The 25089-nt window shown below is 37.5% G+C and overlaps 1 protein-coding gene across 18 annotated transcripts in view; it reads left to right on the forward strand.

The window, feature by feature from the left end:
• The window catches only part of SORBS2 (sorbin and SH3 domain containing 2), a 247725-nt gene that overhangs the window by 97893 nt on the left and 124743 nt on the right, over window positions 1-25089 (forward strand). For all 18 annotated transcript variants that reach the window (XM_064449587.1, XM_064449585.1, XM_064449591.1 and 15 more), the window contains one exon: window positions 2987-3106. The gene's annotated coding sequence lies outside the window, so the exon portion shown is untranslated. The remainder of the gene's footprint in view (window positions 1-2986; window positions 3107-25089) is intronic.

Consider the following 25089-nt stretch of genomic DNA (forward strand, 5'->3'; position numbering starts at 1 on the left):
TTAATGTTATGTGTCATAGTTCAGTTCAAATTCAAAAAACATGGTGACTTGAAAAAAATAAAAATTGAAAAAAATCGTATCCATACTCCTTGTTTCTTCCTGGAGCAAGTAACATGCAATTCGTTTAGACACATTATGTTATGAGAAGGTAGTCCACTACTATTGAAAGATCTGAATAAAAACATGTATAGAATAATAAAAGAAAAAAGTTATTACACCTGGTTGTACAGCGTTCATCTACATATCTTGAAATGTACACAGAGAGACTTCCCAAAGGAGGATTCTTCTGCAATTCCGTGTGGGGCTTCAGTGACTCAGCTGTGTTTGAAAGGTTAGGTCCAGAAAAGTAGATATTTTCTGTTACATAAATCTGTGCAGTGGAGGAGGTAGGTAGCTCTTCTGCCTATCGGCATGTTGAACAGTTTTCTATATCTCTCATCTATCCATGTTCTTTCTTCTGGTTTATTGGAACTCTCTCCTGTAGTGTCTGGTCATGGAACTCTTGGAGACTTGCACCAAGTACCTACATTAGCAGTGCAAACTGTACACTTCTTGGTCATGTTTGAATTGCTTAATACCAACCATTGATTGAATTGCACTGCAGTGTGCCACTAAAGAAATTACATGCTTGATTTTAGTGTTGCTGGTAGCCACAAAATGGGAGATATGATTATCATCAGCCTCTGAAAATTATAAGGTGATAATCTTGGTAGTAGTGACATATTTGTCTGTTTTACTAATAAACATACAAATATATTTCACTTTGAGACCTAGATGGTATTTATTATATTTATGGCATCTGATGTTTCCTGTAGATCAAGATCATCCAATTTATATCCAGTAGTTAAAGCACATCTCAATGTATGCCTAAGCAGTGCTTTTGTCATGTTTATTAAATGCTAGAAATACTACAAATTTGCACAAAACCAGTTGCAGAGTGTGTTATGTAGAAACAAGGTACCAAAATGGGTTAAGCACTGATGGTAAATCAGCTAATTATAAATCTGCCTTCTGAGAAAATGCTTCAGAGAAGAAATGCTGTGCTGTGAAGTGTTGTGTATTGTATTACTTCAGTAGTAAATTGATACTGGTAATAATGATTTTAACACATTCTTCTGTTTCCGTATTTGCATAGTATTAGTGTTTGGCATACAGATATTTATTGATTTAGCTTGTAACCAGCAGACAAATGTATTATGGATAGCAAGGTAATGTGGCATCTGACACTAGTGGTCTGCTACATACAAGTCTTGTATTTATTTACAAACTATACTGCGTGCTCCACCTGACCATTACAACTCTCAAGCTGGCTATAATTCACACATTCACGCATTGTCTGAAATTTAAGCTGCTGGAGTCCTTAAATCTCTTTATTCATGGATCTCAAGTTAAATATAAACTGAGCTTATTAATTTCTGTGAACTAGTTTTGTGGTAAAATAATAGTCCTAAACAATGAAGCAGCAATAATGATTAATTTAATGGGTTACTATTTAGAGTCTGTGGGGTTGTGTTTTGTGTCATAGCTGCTTTTAACTACAGTAATGCTAAAAACAGTTGGGATCAAGTGGAAAGGATGCCCTTGAGCTAATCTTGAAAGAATTTGTGCTATATTTTCACACTCGGCAGCTTTTTTTGTTATTAAGTGTATTATAGCTAATGATTTTTATACGAATCTTCAGGAACAAATATGCTTTTTGCGTTTGTTTTTAAGAATGAGCATTGCTTTACTCTTTTAATAGCTTACCAAATAGCCTGTGTCTGGCATCCTGTTTTGTGTGTTGGTGTAACTTTCAAACAGTTACTGTTCACAAATAAATCAGTAATTAAGGTGACCCATGGCATTCTAAAATGTTTTTAAATTAGCGTGCTTAAGTAGACTTCATTGGAAATTTAATAGATATCGAAACAATCTGTAATTTTACCACACCAGCCTGTTTTAGGTTTTGAGCAGAAAGAATAATTTAAAATCTCGCAACTTTTCCTTGAACAAAAGTTACAAATTTTTCAGTGGCAGTGCCTAACAATGTGGGTGTGTAGGAAAAGTTGTTCTGGTAAAGTGCAAAGTAAGATGTGTCTGTCAGAACTGCTGAGATATGCGGAGGGGCATCTTGAAATTTTCTTCCTGTACCAGAAGAAGATGCAAAAAGTTAAATAACAATGACTGTTTTCCACTGACTTAGTTTACTTGTGATGTCTAAAACTTCAAAGTAATTAGCTTTTATATACCCATCAAGGTATTTTGGGGTCTTTTCCTATGATCATTAATTTGTGTTAATACTTTGTTTCCCAGTATTTTTACATTTTGAGAGGGTAAGGTGGCTGGTTGGGGGCATGGCAGAAGAGGGCAGGGAGATCTTTACTGTGTCACTGAATGGCCCTGGTAGAAAAATATGGAGTGCCAGCAGCTTCAGGTCACTAAGCTTCCAAAAGAGCACTGGTGCTGAAACTGGAAACTGAAGATGCAAACTAGAAACAGATTACTGGCTTTGGTCTTGCTAAACTGATTTGTCCTGTCCTCGGATGTGTATACCAGCCAGATATGATGCACTTAAATGCAAATAGAAGTACTTCCGTCTCAGATGAGCCCTTATATAAAGAAGGCAAAGCATCTTCAGAGATCGCCAAACTCAAAATATTTTTTTTGCATTAAAAAAAAAATAAATCTATGGTGGTTTATTTCCTAAGCCAGAGGTTAAAGTCTTCAAGGTCCCAGATTTCTTTTAACAGTGTTTTTTATTCATCATTCACAGTGGTTGTTCCCTGCTCTTTCTGTTTCTTTAAATAAAAATTGGGACAATGAACAAAGTTTTTTGCTATGGATTTCCTGATTATTTTTCTTTCTAAGCTTGAGCTGGGAGGCTGGTTATTCTGTATTGCATTTTCATTTTGGTTGTAGGCAAGCCCATTGCTGCTGAAAATAGCTCAAATGTTCTTAGAACAAAAACAGCAGCCAGGAGCTCAGTTTTTCTCTTTTTCTTTTGCAGACTCTTGCATGTGAGTTAATTTCTTGAGAAACCTTCATAAAGGGCTACATAAACAGATCTACAAATAGAGAAATTTCTTGTTCCCTCTGCATTTGAGACAGAGCTAAACTCGTCTGTCTGGTAAGTCATATTTTTCTTAAGGATTTGTCTTTCTTCCTGCCCTTATGATGTGCATTCTTGAGTTTCTAATTAGTGTTCAGAGAAAACCAGCTTCTGTTTGCTAGTACTTGTGCTGCATGCTCTCTATGAAGTACAAAGGCTAATCTGCATAGGCATTACTATGCTGCTTTTACAAACTTCAAAATAGCACCTATGATTCTGTATGGTACTTTAGTGTAAGTGGAGTTTTAGTTTTTTATCTAGTAGTTTGTTCTCAGTTTGCTGTAATGAAAATATTAAATGTTTTAAAGCAAAACTGGTGATTGTTCTGTCTGTCCTGAAATAATTTACCTGTTTGAATGTTCTGAATTTAATGAATTAACTTCAGAATTTGTATTGCAAAGTATATTCGGTGTCAAGTTAGAGCTTAAAAATAAACTTTCCTAGCAGTTCATTTATGTCTCACTGCTTGCTGGTTTCATCTTGTGTAGATAAAATCGGCTCATGCTATTGCTGCAATAGTATATTTTTCTTGGTGATGTGCCTGTTTCACAGGGCAATAAGCATGCTTGTCAGTAGTCTTTAATATAATTCCATAACAGTTCTATTAAATATATTAGTGGCTTATAGTGTTTCTTTGGGGTTTGAATGTACTGCTTGAAACAAATATTTTTTTTATTATGAAGTGTTTCTTTTGTTTTGTAAAGTTTTGTCCTCTACCTTCTATTATTTTTTATTTCAACTAAAATGAAGATGATCTTCAAAGAGCAAAAGATATTTATTTTTTTTTGCTCAGTGCTGTGGCCTTTCTAAGCAATTGGCTAGCATTAAATGGCAGCCTATATATGCTGATTCCATCTGGTCGCATTTGCTGTGGTGCTTTGGCTTACCACAACTACTGTGTATTTACGTACTGTATGCCGTGGTTCTGCGTACTTCATTTTGCAGGCTTTGCTATAGCCCTAATGTTAGTTTATTTCAAAAATATATTGAAACCCCACATAATATCTAAAAGTAATTTTATATTTAATGTAAAGCTGTTTGGGGGCTTCCTGATTCATTTAAGTTTCTGTAAGAGGCTTTCCAGCTTGTTTTTGGATAGAGAGAAAATCTGAAGTCTATGTATACATTTCATATAGCATATCTTTTTGTTAAAAGTACAGACTAATCAGGAATTTCCTACAATAGTTTTTCAGAAAAAGTCTGAACCAAGTGTGGTTCAGTTGTGTTTTATTCTGATATTTGAGAATCACAGTTCTAATCCTGGTTTTTGAAACCGTGGGAATTTCAGGCATACTTTGTTTTGAATGAGACAGTTTCTATACTTTTCCCCTTTCATTTTTAATTAAATTATATTCCTCTTGGCTTAACGTCTTCTCTATTCCTGTCTTGCTGTGACATATGAAGCTGCTTCCCTGGTCCAGCAGATAAGTTACCCTGTCCTTGTACTTCCTAAGTTCTTTTGACCACACTCTACCAAATAGTTGTCTTACATTGATGGTTTTCATATAAAAAGAATTGGTAACCGGAGGCTTACTTCAGAATAAGCTGAAGCTTTTGAAGGAACTTAAAACAGTTGAGCGGCTATACTGTAGTTACTGTATGAGCAGTGTAGAATTTTTTGATCCCTTAACATGTCCAAAAGACATAGCTGGAGGAGAAATTACACAAAATTAGGCTGCATAATAGACAAAGTATTTACCAAGTATTTTCAATTAAAATCAATGCTTGAATTGTGTGAAGTAAGGATGGTCTATTGCTGATCATTTTTTAATTCATATAATTTTGAAGTTACTGTGTAAGACCAAGTTTTTACTTTGCACTTAATTTTTGACTGAGTAACAGACCTGACTTACAGGAACTTGTATCTGGCATGCTAACACAACCCAAATTTTAGCCAAGTGAACTTGGCATTAAATTCAAGTAGAGGGAGGAAATCTCAGGAGAGCAGTGGAATTTCTTTCGTTGAGTAAGTATACCTCTGCATTCATGGGGAACAAACAGTAACATTTTGTGCAGGTTTCTGCTTTGACAGTGTGTCTTTGTTCGCTTCCCAAAGGTGGTGTCAAATACATTGAAAAAAATAAACTTTCTTATTTGGAGTTTTCATTTTACTTAATGATATGGTCTCAGGGAACCCATTAAGCCTGAAATGGCCTAACACTGTTGTTCATAATTCTTTGTGTGAAGAGTAAATGCTTGCTCAGAACAATTTAGGTTACATAAACATGCTCTCTCCTTATTGTCTTTGTGTGCTCAAATAGGTATACTTGCCTCCCACTCTAAATATTTTATGATGGAATTATTTGATCAGAGTGTTTCAGAAAATGTTTCCTTCTTGCCAGTATATGTTTTCCGAACAACGTGTATTACTGAACTGTTACTTTGAGAGACAATAAATCATGATAGCTTGGATTTCTTGTCAAAAGCTTCATGCTGATAAAGAGCTTAAATTAATACACTCTTTAGTCACAGTGTGTCAATGTTGCTTCCACTGTGTGGTCTAAGTTCAGTTCACTTATTGATGGCCACGCGGTTTTATGGTATCTGTTCTGTATGGGACTCTGTACAGGATTCTGATCCGTGAGCAGAATTTCAAAGTGACAGGATTATATAAGCAGATCATAGTAATATGTTGAAACTGCATGGGTTTAATATGTGATGATGCTGGAGAAAAAGGTGTGTTGGAAACGAGAGAGCAAGACCTGGTGATGGAGGAAGTTAGTGTGAGTGAAAGGCCATCATGCAGCTGCCCCTTCCTTGCGTTAGCCTCAGGTTGGGGATACAGCAACTTGGAGGTGCTGAAAGCGTGTGTATTCTTATGTGAGACCTCTGAGTTGTGTCTGCACTGGACTTACCTGGCCATGTGCTATTCTCAGACAGCAACAGATAGCTCTGGAAAAAGTTTGATGTGATTCTGTGTGCAACTAGCTGCTTTAGAGGGGTGCAATTCTTATGGCATCCTGGTTAACTTCTCTCTGCAGTAATGAAAGATGGCAATGCCTCTTCATTGGCTCTGGGGCTTAGGCTGTGTTTGACCTTTTGATAGATCCAAATCAACTAGGAACTGGCAGGATTCCCAGATTTTCACAGTAGCCTCTGCTCATCATCATTAATTTGTGGTTTGGGGGAAGAGAGTAAAATTAATCACTTTATTAATATTCAGGTACAGCAATGAGCATCTTCTGTCAGGCTTACTAATTTTAACTATGATGTCCAAGCTTTCAGTTACTTAACCTTCCAAAAAAAAAAAGTTGACAGTTGAAAGCAGATTTTTTTTTTTGCATAGGAAACATACAGGAGTAGTTTGATTTTCACTTTTGCCTTGAGCTTTGAGTTTCATTTGACCCTAACTTGTGTTTGAGTTTGAAAAATATTGATTTGGTAATAAAGTTGTATGATATGTAGTTGAGAATTTTGCTTACCTTATTTACTTCCTGGAAGGGAAGGAAGCAGAGGAGGGAAGATAAGCTATGTTGCTTATGTGAAGGGACAGTTGAGTTGGAGAGCCAGTTCCTCAGTCTTGGTAATGCAGAGTCTACTGAAAGACAGTTGAGTTCTTATCAGTAGAAGGAATTTTTCAATAGTTTCCATAGCCTTCAATATATAGAATTAACTAGTTGATCTTTCCACAGTAATTGTTAGCCAAATAAAGGCGGTTGGAACTTGCTGCCAGAGGTCTATTGGATCTCCAAATGGTGTGAAATCACCTTTTGGTTCTACTTCCCCTCCAGGCCCTGCACAGAGCTTTCTAGTGCTGAAAAGGGAAGCTGATGGGTGATTTTTGTAATGTTACAGTCCAGGCCCAAAATAAAAGTGAGAATAAAACTCACACAAGATTTTGTTAAAAATAAGGATAAGGAATGTGTGAGTTAAACAAAAAACTTAGGTGCTATGGCTTAAAATCTGGGGACGTTCTGATGTACTGAAAGACACTGCATTTGCCTGTGACACAGTGATTAAAAATTACCTTAGACTTCCGGAAGCAGAATTAAGCTAATATTAAAGTTTTTGAAAAAATCTTCCTTAAAGTATGTCCCAACTGTATCTACACACAGGTTCCTAGAAGCCTACCTGCAATATAAGAATTGAATGTTTAAAGCTGGATCACCACTTTTGTCTGATACCTCTTGGAGTAACTAACAGTAATATATTCACACAAAGCATTTTATAGTAATGGCTTTGCATGAAATGAAAGATGTTTTATTAAAATTGAGCAGGTGTACAGTTTAATCTTCTGCTTGAAATGGAATTCAGGTTTGTCTGTAGGGTGATGCTTCTGAAAAGCACCATCATCAACTGCCCATTTAAAAAGCAAAAAAAAAAAGCTTGGTGTTAAAAGGCTCAAGAAAACTGTAACTAAGAAAATATGTCTGAATTCCTAAAGGGTGTTTACATGTACTGCAAATGGGCTGTACTGAATTACTTCGAACTCCAGAACTTGATGTCCTGTGGAGTTTGTATATGCTAGTGGCAAAGGTTGCTATACACTGGCCTCCCCACCCCTATCTGGATTTCCCTCCTTTATGTGAATAGGATAAACGCAAATCCACTGACTTGAAATAATTGTATGGCTTCTTGCTTTGTAGCAGCTGACTGCATGGTGGTTTTCTAGCAAAACACTTAAGTGACAGGTGGCAGGTCAGCATGGTGTTGATCTGTCTTCCTGTGATCTCGGAATTCTCACCCAAATGACTTAAAATGCTTAGATTTCTGTAGTGAGATGTGCCAAATATTTGTTTGTAAACCCAAATGATTGGTGAAGAAACACTTGTCTGACTAGATATGTATTAAAATATATATAGTAATAATAAGGAATGGGTAGAACAGCTGAAATGAACCAAGAGCTGACTTCTAATCAGGATTTGAACAAAGCCTGTCAACTTCAGATTGAAAATACTGTTACTACGTGCCATTGGTAAGGAGCATGCTTTTGTTAAATTTTCAGATCTTTGTATTCTTTGGGCCCGGGTAGAATGAAAAGCAGTAGCATCAAAATAAAGCTGTACATTTTGAAGTCTGCACTCTTAGCAATTGTATATGCTTGGCCAAAATGTTTAGAGTTGGAGAACTGTTTCCAGTGGAAATCTGGGCTCCTTTGGGTAAGTCTCTTACAGGCCAGCAAACACAGCAGTGCAAATTTGAAAGTCCTTTGAGTCAGCTGGTTGAACGACTTATTACAGAATGTTTATTCATTGAATTTAATAACTTGTCTGTCAATTATCTGGCAAACCAGAGTGACCTGGACAAAGGTCGTTCTTACTCTTAAGGCTTTAAAATATTCTTGTATGTGTCTGACCCTATTTGACTGTCACAAACAGCTGCTACTACGCACTTGCAGAATACTTGAGTATGCAGTGTTACAAGCTCTGTCAGCCTATCTTGTCAGAAATTACATGACCCAGTGTTGAGCTTGATCTTTGAGGATAATAATGGCTGATGAAATCAATAGGACATGGACAAAATGTTTGTTGGGATATGATCATGCAAGACAAGAGGTAGTGTAAATGTTTTAAGTTAAGTGTTATTGCCTTGTTTTGTATGAACTCAAAATACCATCTTTAGGCTTTTGTATAGATTGCCACATTTAGGTTGAGAAAAATATTAGACTGATTAAGAAATTCTAAATATGTTTTTCTTATAAGGTTTCAGAATGAGGATGCACTTTTCTTCATCACATGCTGTCCTGGTTTCAGGACACATGCTCCTCACCAAATAGAAATGAGGCAGGTTTAAAAATGAGTATCTCTCTGCAAAGAGAACATCTTTCGCATCTGTTAGGCAACTGTAATAATATCGGAATGAACAACTTAGTAAATTTAAAAACCTGGTTCTTTCCTAAGTAACACCTCTGACTCTGGCACAGTAGGCACTGAATGATACTTTGTGTTTTGTTGAACTGATTGAGTTCTTATACTCAGATTTTGTTCATTTCCTCCCCCTTTCAGTTTTGCACTTGGTGCTGTCGTGCACCCATTTGAAAGTTGGTATGTCCAAGTGTGTTACCATGCACATTCCTGGTAGACTGTGTTCTACAGCTAAGAGAGGGGGAACAGAATTAAAAATGCAACATCCTGCATTAAGTGTGTGCACCTCATGTATTCATTGATTTTTCTGGCAATAACCCTTGTGTGTAAACTTTCCTGTTTTCTCTTCCCTTTGTAATTACAATATCTTAAGCAGACATGTTTGATGTATAGTTTGTTCTCTGTTTTTACCATTGTGTGATTTCAGAATTGCTGTGAATAACTTTCATGTTCTGTTGCATGAGTTACACACTGTAACACTTAGCACTTGCAAATTCCTTTCTGAAAACTTATATCAGCAACTCTTTTCCTCAGGGGGGCGGGGAGATTGCATTGATAAACTTTTCATTAAATTGTGTAATGAGCAATCGTGATAATATCTCGTAAATGTACTTCTAAGTCAATGGAAATACATTGATTCTGGCATAGTTATTCAAATGATACAGAAATTTTCATATCCCTTATATGAAAGTGATAGAAATTATTCCTGGAAATTTGTAGTAATATAGAGTTAAGGAAAAGACCATCCTATCTATCGCTGCTGTAAAGGTGATGAACAAAGAAAATGTATGCTCGTTTGGGCAGTAGCAAGTGTAATGAAGAGTGATGGTAGCCCTGACACTGAGAATTACTCGTGCTAATAATCAATACCAAGATTGCTAGTATAGCCATGCAAATCTCTGTCCTGGTTTGGGTAAGTGGATAAGTAAAGAAAACAAGCTCAGTGCAAATCTGTTGAGTTTAGACCATGGTAGCTGGCTTGGCCCTTCAGATACAGCTGTGCTGCTGACATGAACTGTGGCATGTCAAGCTTTAGTTTTTCCAGTCAGTTCTTTGACAGCTTCTTCCATTTCGTGCTGTTATTGGCTAAGTGTCTTTGCCTTTCACACTGACACTGATAGAAGTCACTATGTGATTACTTTCTCTATAACGTCTACATGTACTATATAGCAGAATTGTTCTATTCCCCGTAGAAGCAAGGAATGACAAATCGTGTTTCTTCGAATTAGACACTAAGGGGATTACTTAATCATAGATTGCTGTGTCTTAATTGATAGGTGTTTTGACTGTGGGCAATGTGTGGGGAAGTGATCAGGCCAAAAAATAAACAATAGCATGTATAGGCCAGGATTGTTAGTTTTGGTGATCACACACTGCTTACAACAGCATAGCAATTTGGTCTATGTGAGGTCAGTTAAAGGCTTTAGTCCATTTGACACAGGCACTTCTCTGCTGGCAAAGCAGTATCTCCTGAGATGAGAGCTTATGGTGTTCCAGTCTGGCTGTGGTCTCTTCTGCGTCTGGAGTAAGCAAGGAATTTCAACTATTCTATCTCTCTGACCCTACAGGGTCAGCCCAAGGTATATTTAAAAGGTGAAGCTAGGATGGTTTTGTTCTTACTATTCATTCCAAACGTTTTATGTGGAGTAAATACAGCACTTAATTTTTTCTAGGCAATGTGTGAAGCGTAATTACATATGAAAATCCAAGTGCATCTTTACAAGATACATGTGGGACTAATTGTGATTGAGCTTCACACTGGATTTGCACACAATCAGAAGAGATGTAGGTACAGTTAGAGTATGGAGAATTAAGCTGATGTGTCATACCTCAAAATCTGCAATATAAAGACCTCCATTTGAACCAGATGTGTTTGGATTTTTATAAATAGGGTTATTTCTGACCATAATGACCTGCATGAGGATTATCTGATTTCTGAATTAGGGCATAGATTTTAGCTATGGATATGGATTTATGGGAAGAGAAAAGGACAACAGGATAGAACAACAATAACAACAAAGTCTGTTTCTCTGTAAGAATGGACTTATCTTGATATTTCAGTTCAGGCTGCTCATCAAATATCTTTCTAGAATAATTGTCCCTTGACAGCTGCAATAGATAAAAACTGACAAATACTGGGATTTTTTTGTTGTACTTGCTTTCTAATGGACTTCAGAACTTGATGACCTTTGCTGAAAATAACTTGACTAGCTGGAGCCATAACAAGACAACTATTTGAGGGCATATGGTGAAGGCTCAGCTGTTTGGACAGTGTTTATCATTCCATGGATATGATAGCTAGACAAATAGAGGAAACAGAAAATCAGTCATAAGGGTGAAATATGAAACTAAAAAAAAATCAATCTTCCCTAAATCATTATTTTTTTCTAACTACTGATGAACTTGAGGAATATTTCCACTATTAAAATATTGTTACTCAAATGCACACTGCATTTTCACATCTATATTGCAGGTGCATATTGCAACGTTGATACTTTGTTCGTTGTGTTCACGCAGTGGGCCGTGAGGAGTCAAACTAGGGCTCTAGATTTTCCAGTCTAGAGGCAAGTCCGTGCCCTAACTTTAGTGCTGACTTAATAGTTTTCTCTCAACATTACCATTATTGGTCAGTGTTCAGTGAAAGTTTCAGTCCTTGGGTTAGAAGTACATTACCTGCTGAGAAAGCCTACCATAGATCTTTGCTTGTTGATAACCGGCTTTTTGCAATTCAACTGCTAGTGAGAACGTATTTAGCGTCCTTTTGATCATTTAAAGGGTTTCCTTTGCTTTGATACTTCCTGTGTCTGCCTACTAAGATTCTAGGGAAAAACAGTTTTCATGTAACCAAGACAAATGTACTGTTCTAATAAAAAATTTCACCAGAGGTGTTACTGCTAGCTGCTTTATTTAAGTATGGTAGAACACTGCAGAACCAGGTGATTAGGGAGCTGAATCCCAAATCTTTCACTTGGCAATGGTATACTTAGCTAGTAGATAATTTCTACCAGTGTTGGATTATCACTGGGGAGGTGATAGGAAGGGCAATAAACTTAACCTGTTGTAGGTCAAGTTATCTAAATACGTGTTATCTTTAATGCTTGAACTGGCTAATGAAGAGAGCTGACAATGATACTGCTTAGGAGCAGATAATTTTTAGAAGTTGTGTCTTTACGCTTTTTGTTCATCTGATACATGAATTTCATTCTGTTAAGGAAAATGCGCAAATGCAAAATCTGCTTTTTGCTTAAACGTGCTGAAAATTACATGTACTTTTTATCAAAATAAAGGTGGATTTAGACTCTAGAAGCATACATATTTGTAACAAGAGGGTCCTATAAGAACTGTTAAGTCTTTGTTAAAAATTATGTCAGTCTTGAGAAAAACTGTCCTGTATTTCAGTGCAATTTGATAGACTTGATTGATACCAATGAGGTTATGAAATAGGATGAATGTTGATCAAGACTGGAAGAAACTTTAGCTGCCCTTGTGGCAGAGGATGTTTCTGTTACTTAGGCTGTTTGAGTTTTAGGGCTAAATGGTCTTTTGGTATAATCCATTGTTTCTCTAATGGAAGCCTGCCCTAGAAAATAGTACTCTACACAGTCGTGGTACTCTCAAATATTCTGCGTGTTAATTGCCAGGATGCAATTTCATTGCCTGAAAGGGTGGAGAACTTCATTAATTTCATTAAGACCTTTCCGGAGCTTTCCAGAGCTGTGCCTTGGAGAATATTGGGACACTACAGGCTGCTCTGCAGAGGTGAGGAAGGGGCGGCTCCCTCAGCACTTGTGGTGCGGCAGTGACTGCTGTGCCTCAGGACACAAGCATATCCTAAAAGGTGACCCTGTAGCAATACCAATAGCAAGTTCTGCAAAGCCATCAGTAGGAGTAAGGGGTGAAGTTTGTTATGGGTAGGCAAAGCCTAATAGAGGAAAGGAAGGAAGCAGGAAGTTGTCTCAAACTTTTTAATGGTTCAAGTATTTCAGTGATTGTCAAATGGACATTTATCTGTATATGTGAACACAAGGCTTTGCACATGCCAGTGATTCTCGCAGTATTGATGCAGTGTGATTTTAATTTTTTTTTTATTACCCCCCACGGCTGCAGCACAGAAGGCCAGCTTTAATCTTGATTGAATTTACTTTTCTGAAAATAAGGGTGTTTTGACTATATGGTGGGCATGGTATGTCAAGTCTGCAGGAATTTGTCAGATGCTTCAGGGATACTTGGATGAATAGAGACACAGTTGGAAAGTAGACACTGTCAGTTAAAACTTTCAATTGTTGGAATACTGCACCTGCAAGAATCAAATTTTCTGCCACGTTTGTGTATTGTGCTGTGGTTACCCTGATAGTCTAGGAAAACTGATCCTATATTAGTCAATATTATTTTTCAGTGGTACTCCCTTTCACATTGAAAGATACTTAATACAGGGAATTAAAATAGTCTTTGTGGAGAATGTTCTGTTTTGACCAGGCAGAATACCTGAACCTTATTCCTTACTGCTAACTCTGCAACTTTATTTCAAAGTTACCTTTTAAATTAGACCTCATTTGATAAGCTGTTAGGTCTTGTGTTAGAGACTGGGAGTAGCTTTAATGAAGCAATGGCACACCTTCAGTCAATACCAATGATGAAAACGCCAGTTACAAGGTTATGTTTTGTTTTTCTCTCCTGCCAAAGCTGTATCTGAATCATGCCCTTTCATCCAAATTTTTCACTCATGTTTCAAAAGTAATCATTCTTAATGTTGTTAAAGTGTTATCAGTAAAAGCTGGTTTTGCACAGTGTAACTTCTTGTGCAGTACTTTGAATGCAGCTCACTTCAGTGATAAGTTTATAACCTGATTTCATAAAAAGTTATGTTATACCAGTGAAGAAGGTGATGAACTCTCGCCCTGGGACTGGAGTGGCTGGGAGGGCAGACACATCTTCAGTAGTTCTTCTGCCAAAACGAGTCTATTGTTTAACTATAACTTTCTTTTTTTTCCACTGGGAGAATTTTTTCCCAAAGGACTTTATTTAAGGAAATATGCAGTAAGTTAGTTTTATACAGGGTGTGTTTATTCCTTGTTCTTTTCAGGTGGGATCTAGTTGGGTGCTGATGACCTTTACTGCTTGACCTACATATAAAATTGCCAGCACAACGCCTTTCTCTGTTTCAGCACAGGCAGCACAAAAGCAGTGCTCAGATAAAAGCAGTCATGAGGTACAGCATAACAGAAGGTCAATAAAAGCACACCTAAGAAAGTAGAAAGTCCCCCAAATAAACCACATCTTCCCACATTGTTGAAGTGCCCTGTTTTTTCTGCTGTAAGTTAAGAGTGATCAAAGTGATAGTGTTTAATGTGAAGTGCCTTCTTGAAGCTGCTCAGGTGAACTCAGACTGAACTAATATGATGGAAGAAAACCTGGTCTAGACAGTCATTTTACATCACTGCACATTAAAATTTAGTAGACGTGTGGTAAGCAACGGGATATCCATCCCACTAGGTAACAGATGATTGTCAGCTTTCCTAGTCCCCTGAGCAGAGATAAGTATCCATTTATTCTTCTGTCAAGGCAACTGTACATTACCCCATATACTAGGTTAGTTACAAGGCTGCTATTTAGTTGTAAATGTGGTTGTTCTTATGCTGCTTCCTTAACAACAAAAGTTTTAGCCGGCTTTTGTAGCAAATCATGAAACAGTTATGCAAAAACAGGGTTTAGCTGTATCATTTCTTGATATATAGGTCACTAACATAATAGTAGATTAGCCATTGTTTATTTTAAAAAAGTGCCACCATGCCTTCTACCACCCTAAAAAGCAGACTGGGTTAAATATAAAACTAAAAAAACCAGATAGCAGTACATTTCAAACGCCAAATCAGAAATTAAATTTTACTATGCAGCACAAAATGGAGAACAAACAGATCCAAATTACTGTTTTGATAATTTTGCACTGGAGTAGTTGTAAAAGTCAAGAGTGTTCCTAGAATATAAAATATCCATAGCTTATGTGGATTTTTTTTAATCCCTTACAGTATAATCTTTCACTATGCTCTGGCATGTTCAATAAACATTAAAGTGACTTCATATATTGACTTCACAGATCATCTTTAAAGTAGTGTTAGATACCAAAAATCAAAACTTTTTAGACTTGTACTATGCATGCTGAATTTGCTTATTGGTATCATAGTAGTGTTTTCTGCTGCAGGCTTCAATCCTGGTGAGTTTAGAAACTTCAGATGCAATAAGTTGGAAATCTGGCATGTTCTGCAGTAGGTGAAAGACTTAATACGAGCAATGACAGAAGAAGAAAATATATACTGAAAATGTATTAATAACGTAAAACATCTGAAAAACAGCAGAGTAGAAGCAGTTTGACAGTGTTGACTTTGTTAAACCACAATACAGTAGTACAGGTAGTGAAGGGAATTCCTCCAGTGTTGCTCCTGCTTGCTTTAAGTTCTGCACAGGACAGTGTCCATGCTGATTTGTATCCTGTCAGGATCTCAGGTGCCTTTAGTAAGAGGGGATAGGCTCAGAGTTTGTTGTGGCATCAGGCTATTAGTACCTGTTGTAGAGGGGTTTGGAGTTTTTTTAGTTAGCTTTATTTAACTAGCTTTAATTTTCAGTTTTGGGGAACAAAGAAGAAAAAATGCAACTCCATGGTGTAGACACCTACCTTGTGAATATCATAGGGGACGTCTGTTTTCTTACCTGTTCCAGCATGTAAACAGCTCCACTTGCACTATTGTCCAAGAGATGGTCTCAGTCACTCTTTTAAAAAATCTCATAGAATTAAAGTTTATTTTTTGTTAGATCCTGTGTCTTAAAGGCTAAAAACTAATTGCATGTGTCCCTTCATGATCTTGGTTTTTAAAGTACTAATAATTACTGTCGTTACTTTTTTATTTTAATATCTTATTTCATGCATCAGGTGCAGCAACTGTACTGATGTTGTAATAGCTTCTACTTTATGAATTTCTTTTTATTAGAGAATGGATGTTTTTCAGATGGTTACCATTTATTAGCAAAACACCTTTCTATATGATTTTCAGTGGTTATGCCTGTGTTCTGAGCTCTTGTTCATACCAGCATTCATGGCTCTGAAAGCTGGACCACATCTTGGGTGTGTAGTCTTAGTACAGTAGAGCTGCACATACACAAAATAACCGTATATTTTGCTCACAAGGAGGCAGATGCATCTGGATTCTCCGATGCCATGCAAGCTAGTTTAGCATTTACCCAAGTCCAGCATTCCTGTCACAAGATTACTAGTAAAACCAGCAATGCAGTGGATTACTGTTAAAAGCAACAGTCTATCAGGGAAAGTGAAATAGGGAGGTATATGCTTTTTTACTGTCTGTTAGAAAACTACAGGTGTTCAGGGAGAGCTAAGGCCAAGAATTTACGTTTTCCTAAAGAAAATCTCCTGGCAGTACTTAAGTGATGTAGGAACTTGAAACCTATTACAGCAACCCCTCAAAGAAATGTAAACTCTTCAAGAATCAAATTATAATGATAATATGCATTCAGGCTTGGGGCAGATGCACAGTAGGAGTTTGAAAAGCATTAAAGCCCATAACTCAAACCATTGCAATGAGCAAAGATGCATCTTGGAAAGGGAATGAGAATCCCATGAAGTAATGTTTTTAAAATTGTACACCTGAAATTCTGTATCTAAGCAACACTTGGTTTGGACCAGCTGAACTTCAGGCTCTTCACTAATGTGCCAGAATTGGGATTCCATATGTAGTCAACAGCAGCTCAGTCAGAAGGAAATTTGGTCTGGAATGAGCTTAATCACTTCTTAGAAGTGCCTTTGTGGCTTGCTCAAGTAAATAGGAGTTCCTAAGGAAATGACTCAATTTTAAATAAGTGCAATGAATCTAGCCCTTAGTCTGTGCTGCTGTCTCTTGTCATTTCATGCACAAGTGTCTGTCTGTGTCCCATGAATTCTCACTTCTGTATTTCTTGGTATTACCTGAGAATTTCAGCTTTGTTTAGATTTGAAATATCTAGCCAAAGCTTGAAAAGACATTCCAGCTGTCCCCTAATCAGGAGTTAGGTTAGCTCCAGGTACAGAGGTTCGAGTATTTAATTTTATTTTTAAATTTTTACTTTCAAGTTTTTCACTGCCTTTGCATAAATAGCTGTTACTGGCAATACTGTTGAAATGTGCTGTTTCTGGAATTGCTAGATGCATGCATTAAAATAAATCCGAACTCCTGCAGGTGTCTGATGAAACAATTCAGAATGTTTAGTTTAAACTAGTTTTAAGCACCCATTCTTGACAGTATTACTTTACCTAAGTGATTTAGGTTCTAATTTTCATCTATGGCCTTGGCTTGAGGGAGGAATGTTTGCCTCTGATTTTCTTCCTTGGTTGACTGGAGGAAAATACACCCTTCTGGAAAGGTGCGGGATCGAGTCCCCAGAATAAAAGTTCTCTCAGGCAGCACGAGAAGTCACAGAGCATATGATGCTTCTCCCTTGGCATGTCACCACTATGGAGCATGTCTCAGGGGAAAGTCTTTATCTAGGCAAGCATGCAAATCCCTTCTGTGCTGAGGCCACCAAGTAGTGCCAATTGAGATGGTGATCTGCTTTTTGATGGCTAGGAAATAAGCTGTCTACAGACAAATCCATTCCACAATTTGAAAAACTGAGTTCTTTTAAGTGGGGAAGGTCTCAGTCATCGTTCAAAATGGAAGGTTCTGCACCTGAGTGTGAGGTGTGGAACAGCTGTGAAATTAGCTTAATACATGACAGAATACATGTTGCAGTATATTCAACTTCAGGCTGCCAAAGCCAGTGTTCAGAGCAATATGTTAACGTTTCTTTTGATACAAGAGAGAGTTTCAAGTCTTGGAATTTTTCCCCACTGCCACCTCCACCAAACAGTGCTGGCCACCCTAAATCCTGTGTGCCTGGCTTGGTTGAATGAACTTTCTAGTCCTAATGGTAGCCTTCCTACTCTTATGGGAAACAGATGAATTTTCAGAAAGCTGGAATAAAGCTTTTAATTTTAAAAAATGTTGTGGAATGTTCTGTTTTTAAACAAAATCCAAAAACCTTCTTTGTGCACCTCCCTAAATTCGTGATTAAACAGAACACTGAAAATTGCAAGTGAATGCTAAAATAAACATGCAAACTCCAAAATGTCTTCCTTAATTTAAAAAATAACCTGGCAAAGCACCTTAAAGTAATAAGCTATCTCTTGATTATACATTTATAACTGAAGTGTAGAATATGTTGAGAAAATTTTTTTTTATGAATACTTAAATTTCATTTCAAGTAGCTTAAGGTTATCAGTTACAGTTTTTTGGTACAGGGATGTATCTAATGCAGTCTTCAGGAAAGCAACATGGCTTGCATAACTAATTTTCCCCTTTTAGAATCTCTTAGAGAAAACTCTTTCCATGTTCGCTTACCTTTAAACAGAATTCACACCAGATTCTCAGAATTTTGCTTTAGATCAAGTGTTGTGCTAGAAAGTCTTTTAACCTACAGCAGCATCTCAGAAGCTGAGAAAAATCATTAGGTTTAATTAGGATCAAATATTTATTAAGTACTGGTAGGTGAATTGAGTGTATTCAGTAGTGGAGAAATTGTTTGTGGGTAATGTGCTGTCATAGTAACATATGAGGCATGCATGATTGAATAAATGTGCATGGAGATTGTTTTTCCTTGTGGACTGTTTTTCATCTAGAGTAGAAGTTTTATTTACGTAGTATATAATTTTTTTCTGTCATTCTTAGGTATATAAATTAAAATTTATTTTGAAGACTATCCTGTTAAATTGATAGATTAAGGTGCCTAAGGGTATTATATCTCCTCATACATTCTTAAGTATCATTTTTCACCTGTAGTAAATGCAAGTGTGGGGAAATTGGTGAGATGAGAAATGGGTTTCCCCACGAAGAGCTGTGTGCCTCATCTTTCGTGTCCAAGTATAGTAGTCTGTGATAATGAACCAGACAAGAAGCATTTAAGAACCCAGGTAAGAAAACTAAATACGAATTCTAGCCTAGGCTTTTTGTATTATAGCCTATTGGCTAAATATTCTGTCCTTTATTGTTAAGACATGTTTCTTACATGGTAGAGATCAGTCACTATTGAGAATAAAACTTTGTTCTACAACTTCAAGATGTGACCTTGAATGTTTACAAGAAATACTGTTGTTCTTTTCTAGTTGAGGGCTGGAACTTCCACTTGAGTTCAGAACTGTCTCATTTTCAAGGTACACTGTGTTATTGTGTCTTTAGTAGAGACACAGATAAAATCAAGTGTGAAGGAATAAGGTGGTGTGGATATACTGAATTGAGGAAATGCTGCAGTCATCAGTGGTCTGAACTTACTCAGCAGCAGCATAACATTCTCTAGATAGATGCCAAAGCTTTACCTGTGCTACAAGAATTCGGAAGGAAGAATTGCAGTCGGGGTTTTTTTGTGTCGAGTGTTAGTTCTAGAATAGTATCTCTAGGTTGGTAACAGTGAGTAGTGATCATAGGGCATTCTGACTTTTTAAACAGAAATCTCAAAATTAGGGGTCATCTTTTCCAAAAACAAAGAAGCACTGCTCAAAGGGAGTTGGTTTCTGTGCTTAGTCTTTAAACAGCAAAGAAATTATCATTGCAAACTAAGGAAGGTAAAATTAAGCATTGTAGCCTGTGGCACCCTTTTCAAAGCTTTAAATGTAAATGGAAGGGTTGGAATTAGGTCATCTATTTTCTGGCTATATTTTTTCTAATGGTGCTTAGTATACTACTGAAGCTACAGAAAGTAGTTGTTTCTATCCCTCTAAAATTTTTGAGGAACAGTGGAAGGAGAAAGCGGTTTGAGAGTGGCCTAATGGCTGAGAGTGCAGCATGTTGATGGCAGTTCAGTTTCAATCTCTTAAGTCATCATTAAAAAGGTAAAGGGTTAGTTTCATCCCTGCTCCTGAAGTGATGAGTTTGAAAACTAGAGGATCCACAGATGAAAGACACTGAAGTGCTAGCTGTTAAGATCTAGTCTGGGTAACATCTAAGTTTGTCAACAACCCACACTGATTAGTCCTTGTGATCCCAACAGCAGCCCTGTTCAGCATTTAAGTAACAAGTGAGAAGAGACTGCAGTTTTTCAAGTTTAATAAGGGCACCATAATGTAAGTGCTATCTTTGTATGGACCAATGCATACAAACCTGTAGATGCTTTGCATGTGTTTGTGACAGCAGCCTAGTTGTTTGCTTTCAGATCCCCCAAATGTATTCAATCTGGTAACAAATTTAGTACAAGGACAGGCATAATATTAGCACAAGGTGATTATAAGCAAGCCAGAATAAAAGTGCTTGGCATCGTTATGTTACTGAGGAATCTTTATGTTAAATAGGTGTTTCCATATGCTCAAGAAACCCCAGCCCAAGTTTTTGTGTAGTGCTTTTCATCAAGTTGAGTCCAATTCCTGGGTGCTTTCCAGCATGAGGCTAGTGACATTAAGACCTCAGAATGAAACCAGGTCAAATAAGGTAATTACTAAATTAAATAGGCATGGGAAAATTTTTTTGGCTATTGAGGGAAAGATATTTCCAAAAAGTGTTTTGTCACAGAATGGGAATGTTTTTGTTAAGTTTTATACAAATATTGTTCTGCTTGGCAAACTCTACCTGAGATACAGCAGGCACCTGCTTTGTAACTTAGTAGTGATGCCACTCAAAACAGGATTGGGAGTTTGTCTAGGAGATAAGCTAAGAAAATGCAGAAGCTGCACGAGTGCTGGTAGTAGGGGTGGAGATCTGTGTGTGGAAATTTTCATTATATCTGGAGATAGTATTTGGGTAATACAAAATAGCAGTTACTCAGAAGTTGGCCATCTCTTCCAAGCTTAGGCAAATATTTCATGGTTCCTGGTGTCACAGTCAGGATATACAGCGAAAACATGCAGAAACAGGAATCTATTCATAGAACCATAGAAAGGTTTGGGTTGGAAGGGACATTTAAAGGCCATCTAGTCCAAACCCCCTCTCTAATGAGCAGGGACACCTTCAACAAGATCAAGTTGCTCAGAGCCCCAGCCAACCTGGCCTTGAATGTGTTTAGGGATGGGGCATCTACCACCTCTCTGGGCAATCCATTCCAGGGTTTTACCACCCTCATTGTAAAAAATGTCTTTTTTTTTAATATCTAGTCTGAATCTACCCTCCTTTAGTTTAAAACCATTACCCCGTGTGCTACTGCTACAGGCCCTCCTGTAAGGTTTGTCCCCATCTTTCTTACAAGCTGCCTTTAAGCATTGAAAGGCTGCAATATGGTCTTCCTTGAGCCTTCTCTTCTCCAGGCTTAACAACCCCAACTCTCTTAGCCTGTCTTTATATGGGAGAGGTGCCTCAGCCCTCGGATCATTTTGTGGCCCTCCTCTGGACCCACTCCGACAGGCCCATGTCCCTCTTGTGCTGAGGGCTCCAGAGCTGGATGCAGCGCTCCAGGTGGGGTCTCACCAGAGTAGGGTAGAGGAGCAGAATCACCTCCCTCAGCCTGCTGGCCATGCTTCTTTTTATGCAAGCCGTATTGTTAATCTGTTGTTGTTCTAAGATCAGTCAAAACAGACCTCTGTAAGACTGAAAGCAGACTTGTCAATTTTCTTCTGCAGGAATGTCTCTTTCTTTAGAAATATAGACTTAATATCATCACTGCCCAACAGCTGCTGCTTAAAAACTCCACACTGAGGACAGCAGCTGAACCACTCACACTGTAGACTAAATTGGAATAAGCATGTCTGATGAACATCTGAGAATGATAGCTGGAAGGCAAAACCCATGACAGCTGAACCAGTGAATATAGAGACACTCATGCTGAGTGTTCTGCAAACACGAGCACTTGAGGTCCTGGTGAGCATAGGTGAGGGAGCATAGAAGCATATAGAATGTTTGTCAAGACACAGGATGCATTTTCAAACATGGCCTCTAATTATACGCACCGTTTCATGTATGTGATACTAATCGCATACATAATTTCTGGCATGCTGGTCCTCATGTTTACCCAAGTACGGAATTTACATGTGGCTTTTCTTTGTGCATATGCAAATTTTATCACTTACTTTCACACATGGTCATCTGAAAAACACTGAGGGCACATTGTTGTATTTACCAAGGTGTACTCAACTATGGGCTGGGTCAAAGCAGTCCCCAAACCATACCCAACTATTACAACCTGGGAAGGGTATGTGTTTTGGTTATGTAAGAAATTGTTGGACAAACTATTTAGTGTGGTCAAACCATAATGTTTTAGTTTTTTTCCGCAGTTCTTGTGTGTTCCGGAAAGAGTGTCTCAGATACTGCATCGATTTAAAACAGATTATTCAACTATTTATTGGTAATATTCTGTAGAACTCAGTGTGGCTAATGAAGCATCACATGCTACCTTCGGGGGCTATAGCTATGGCTTGGCATAAAAATACGACCTTGACATGCTTTGAGCTACACAATGAACTAGTCGATAGGAAATCTATGGTTTGTAATCCTATGTAGTCACAGAGGCATGTTCCCACACATAAAAAGAAATAAAAGCTGAAGGATAAAGTGACTTAGCACTCTTAAAATGCCCAAGTAGACTGTACGTTTCCATTTGCTACTGTACAAAATACCCTTTGTTGGCAAGTTAAGTATAAATTGAGAAGATCAATATTCCTTTATAGTGATTAATGGCATAGGCACAGTCATATGCTAGATATTCTAGTAAAACTTGATTCTGACAAGATACAGCTCAGTTGAAATGCCGTTTACCTTTGTGGGATAACTTCCTGCTCATCTGAAACGAGGTTGCTTCAAATTTTGGGGAGAAGAGCAACTTTGATGTTAAAGATTGAGGCCTGTATCTGTCATAGTTTTGTTCATAAATTCCAGTAAACAATGGGAGCAACGCTGGTGTAGTGCATTAACTTTTCATTTCTGTTTTTCATGTGAAATTCCTGAATCATTGTAAAACTTGTAAAAAGACTATATAAAACAGATTTAAAGTTCAGTTCTTAGATACTTTTGCGAATCATACGGGTAGTTTTGAAATAAACTATATCGATCTTTTCAAGTATGGCTCTGTTCCCTGGAATGACAGGGTAATACACCAATTATGATTCAAATATGTGATTTGAAACAAAATTCTTGACACCACAGTACAGTTTATAGCTGAATTAACTTTAAATTCTTAGAACTCAGAAGTTATATAGGCCAAGACGGTAAAGACAACAGACTCTTTAAAAACTTGCCTCCATTTACATTCCTTCCTTCAGTTTGTGTCAATGATTTTGATTCTTAATCTTCTTTTCAAACAAGTAGAACAGTCAAAAAAGTAAAATCCAGAGGTGAAATCTTTCTCCATGTGTTTCTTGTGTCCGTTTCACAATCAAATGTGTATTTTTGACCTTAGCTGTGCAGTTAGTTGAGATCTTGGAGTTTGTTACAGAAATAGATAATGTCTGTGGGTTTTGCTGCTGTTTTAAGTGTATTACTCCTCAGTGCCTTCTGGGGGGAAGCTTTAGTTCTGTGCTTTTTCTTGGAAGACATTGGCTTTAACTCTTCTGCCCAACTGGATGCATTTGAGCAGCTCTCAGTGATAACTCTTGTGCATGTATAGGCTTCAGTTACTTTCCCAGAGAGTGTTAGAGCAGCAGAGCTCTACCAAGGCTCTTATTATACTATTGTATATGTATCCCATTATGTGAAGTTAAATATGTTCTTAAATGTTTCCTGGCCTCAACAGGGTGCAGAGATAGCCCAAGAATACATAAATCTGGCCAAAATGTCTACAGGCTTCTTCATCAGCTCTTTCCTTAGTCTTACTTTTGTCTTAGATAAAGGGAAGACACTCTAATCTTCAGTGGATGGCATTTTTATTTCCAAAGTTATTTGATTTTTTTTTTTAAATCCAGAAGGTGAATGTAGGATAAAATTACAGAATAGCTGACATTGGAAGGCATATCTGGAGATCTTTTGGTCCAACTTTCCTGCTCTTAAAGCATATATAACTAGTGGGAGTTACCCAGAACTGTGTTCAGATGGATATCAAATATCTCCAACACAAGAGACTCCATGATCTTATATGCCTGCCCTTAGAATAAAATGTTGGGGGTTCTTTTTTTACATTTAAACTTAATATCCTGTGTTTCAGTTTGTACCCTTTGCCTCTTACCCTATCACTGAATACCACTGAGAAGAGTCTGGCTCAGTCTTATATAGGATACTCAAAGCCTTGATAAAGTCAAGAGGGTGCCCACTGTTCTCCCCTCATGCACTTAGCCCGTCATCTCATTGTAGGTGGCTATCAGTTGGTTAAACATGATTTCCCCTCCATAAGTCCATGCTGACTATTCCCAATCACATTATCTTTAATATGTGTGGAAAGTAAGGAAGCTAAGATACTTTGAATGAAGTTTCAAGATAGAAACCCTTCAAGGAGTCTGTTCCCTATGATTTTTAAAAAGGTACTGTCAACCTTATTGGTGTCTCAACTGTACTAGCCTGGGTTTTGTACATAGTGTGAGGTGGTCCTGTGTGAACATATTTAGGCTGCAGAAAATCTAGGGAGAAAAAAATATTGATGCTGTTGTTCATCTTGGATTGATGTTTGCTGGCTTTTCACAGGTCTATTGGGAGGAATCTACCTTTTCTGTAGAACAATGAGCAAAATTTAAATTCCTGTCAAGGCTAGGTGTTCTCTTTCTGGTGGGGCATATTTATAAGTAAAGTAACATTAATCTCGCAAAGGAAGGGTATGGTGGTGTCTAGCAGTCACAACTTAAGCCTCCTGTGTTTTACCTTTCTGTAAACTGCAGGTTTCTTTAGGTTGGCTTGAATCCAGGAACGTAGCCAGCCAGTTACTTTTGCTGCATACTTTGAAATATAATTTTCCTCTAAGTGACTCGGGTTTATCACAGACGTACTAATCCTGTGCTAATTTGCTAGAGGGGCTTTTCACTTTTGCTGTACAAAATAAAGGAAGCCAGAAACTACTCTTTTCCTTTCAGTGTGATATCTTATCTTTTGGTGTGATTTGTCATGACGTAGGTGGTTTTGTAATGGCGTACGTTGTACTTTGTCGACTGTGTTATCCTTCAAGAGAAGGTAGGAAGCCATTTTAAGTAAGCTTTTGTTTAAACAGATATATTAATGCCTCCCAGCAGTGGGTAGGAGCACACGTGAGAAATGGCTGGCAAATGGCATAGGAGGTAAAAAG

Source organism: Phalacrocorax carbo, chromosome 4 (genome assembly GCF_963921805.1).
Source record: "Phalacrocorax carbo chromosome 4, bPhaCar2.1, whole genome shotgun sequence".
NCBI classification, from domain to species: domain Eukaryota; kingdom Metazoa; phylum Chordata; class Aves; order Suliformes; family Phalacrocoracidae; genus Phalacrocorax; species Phalacrocorax carbo.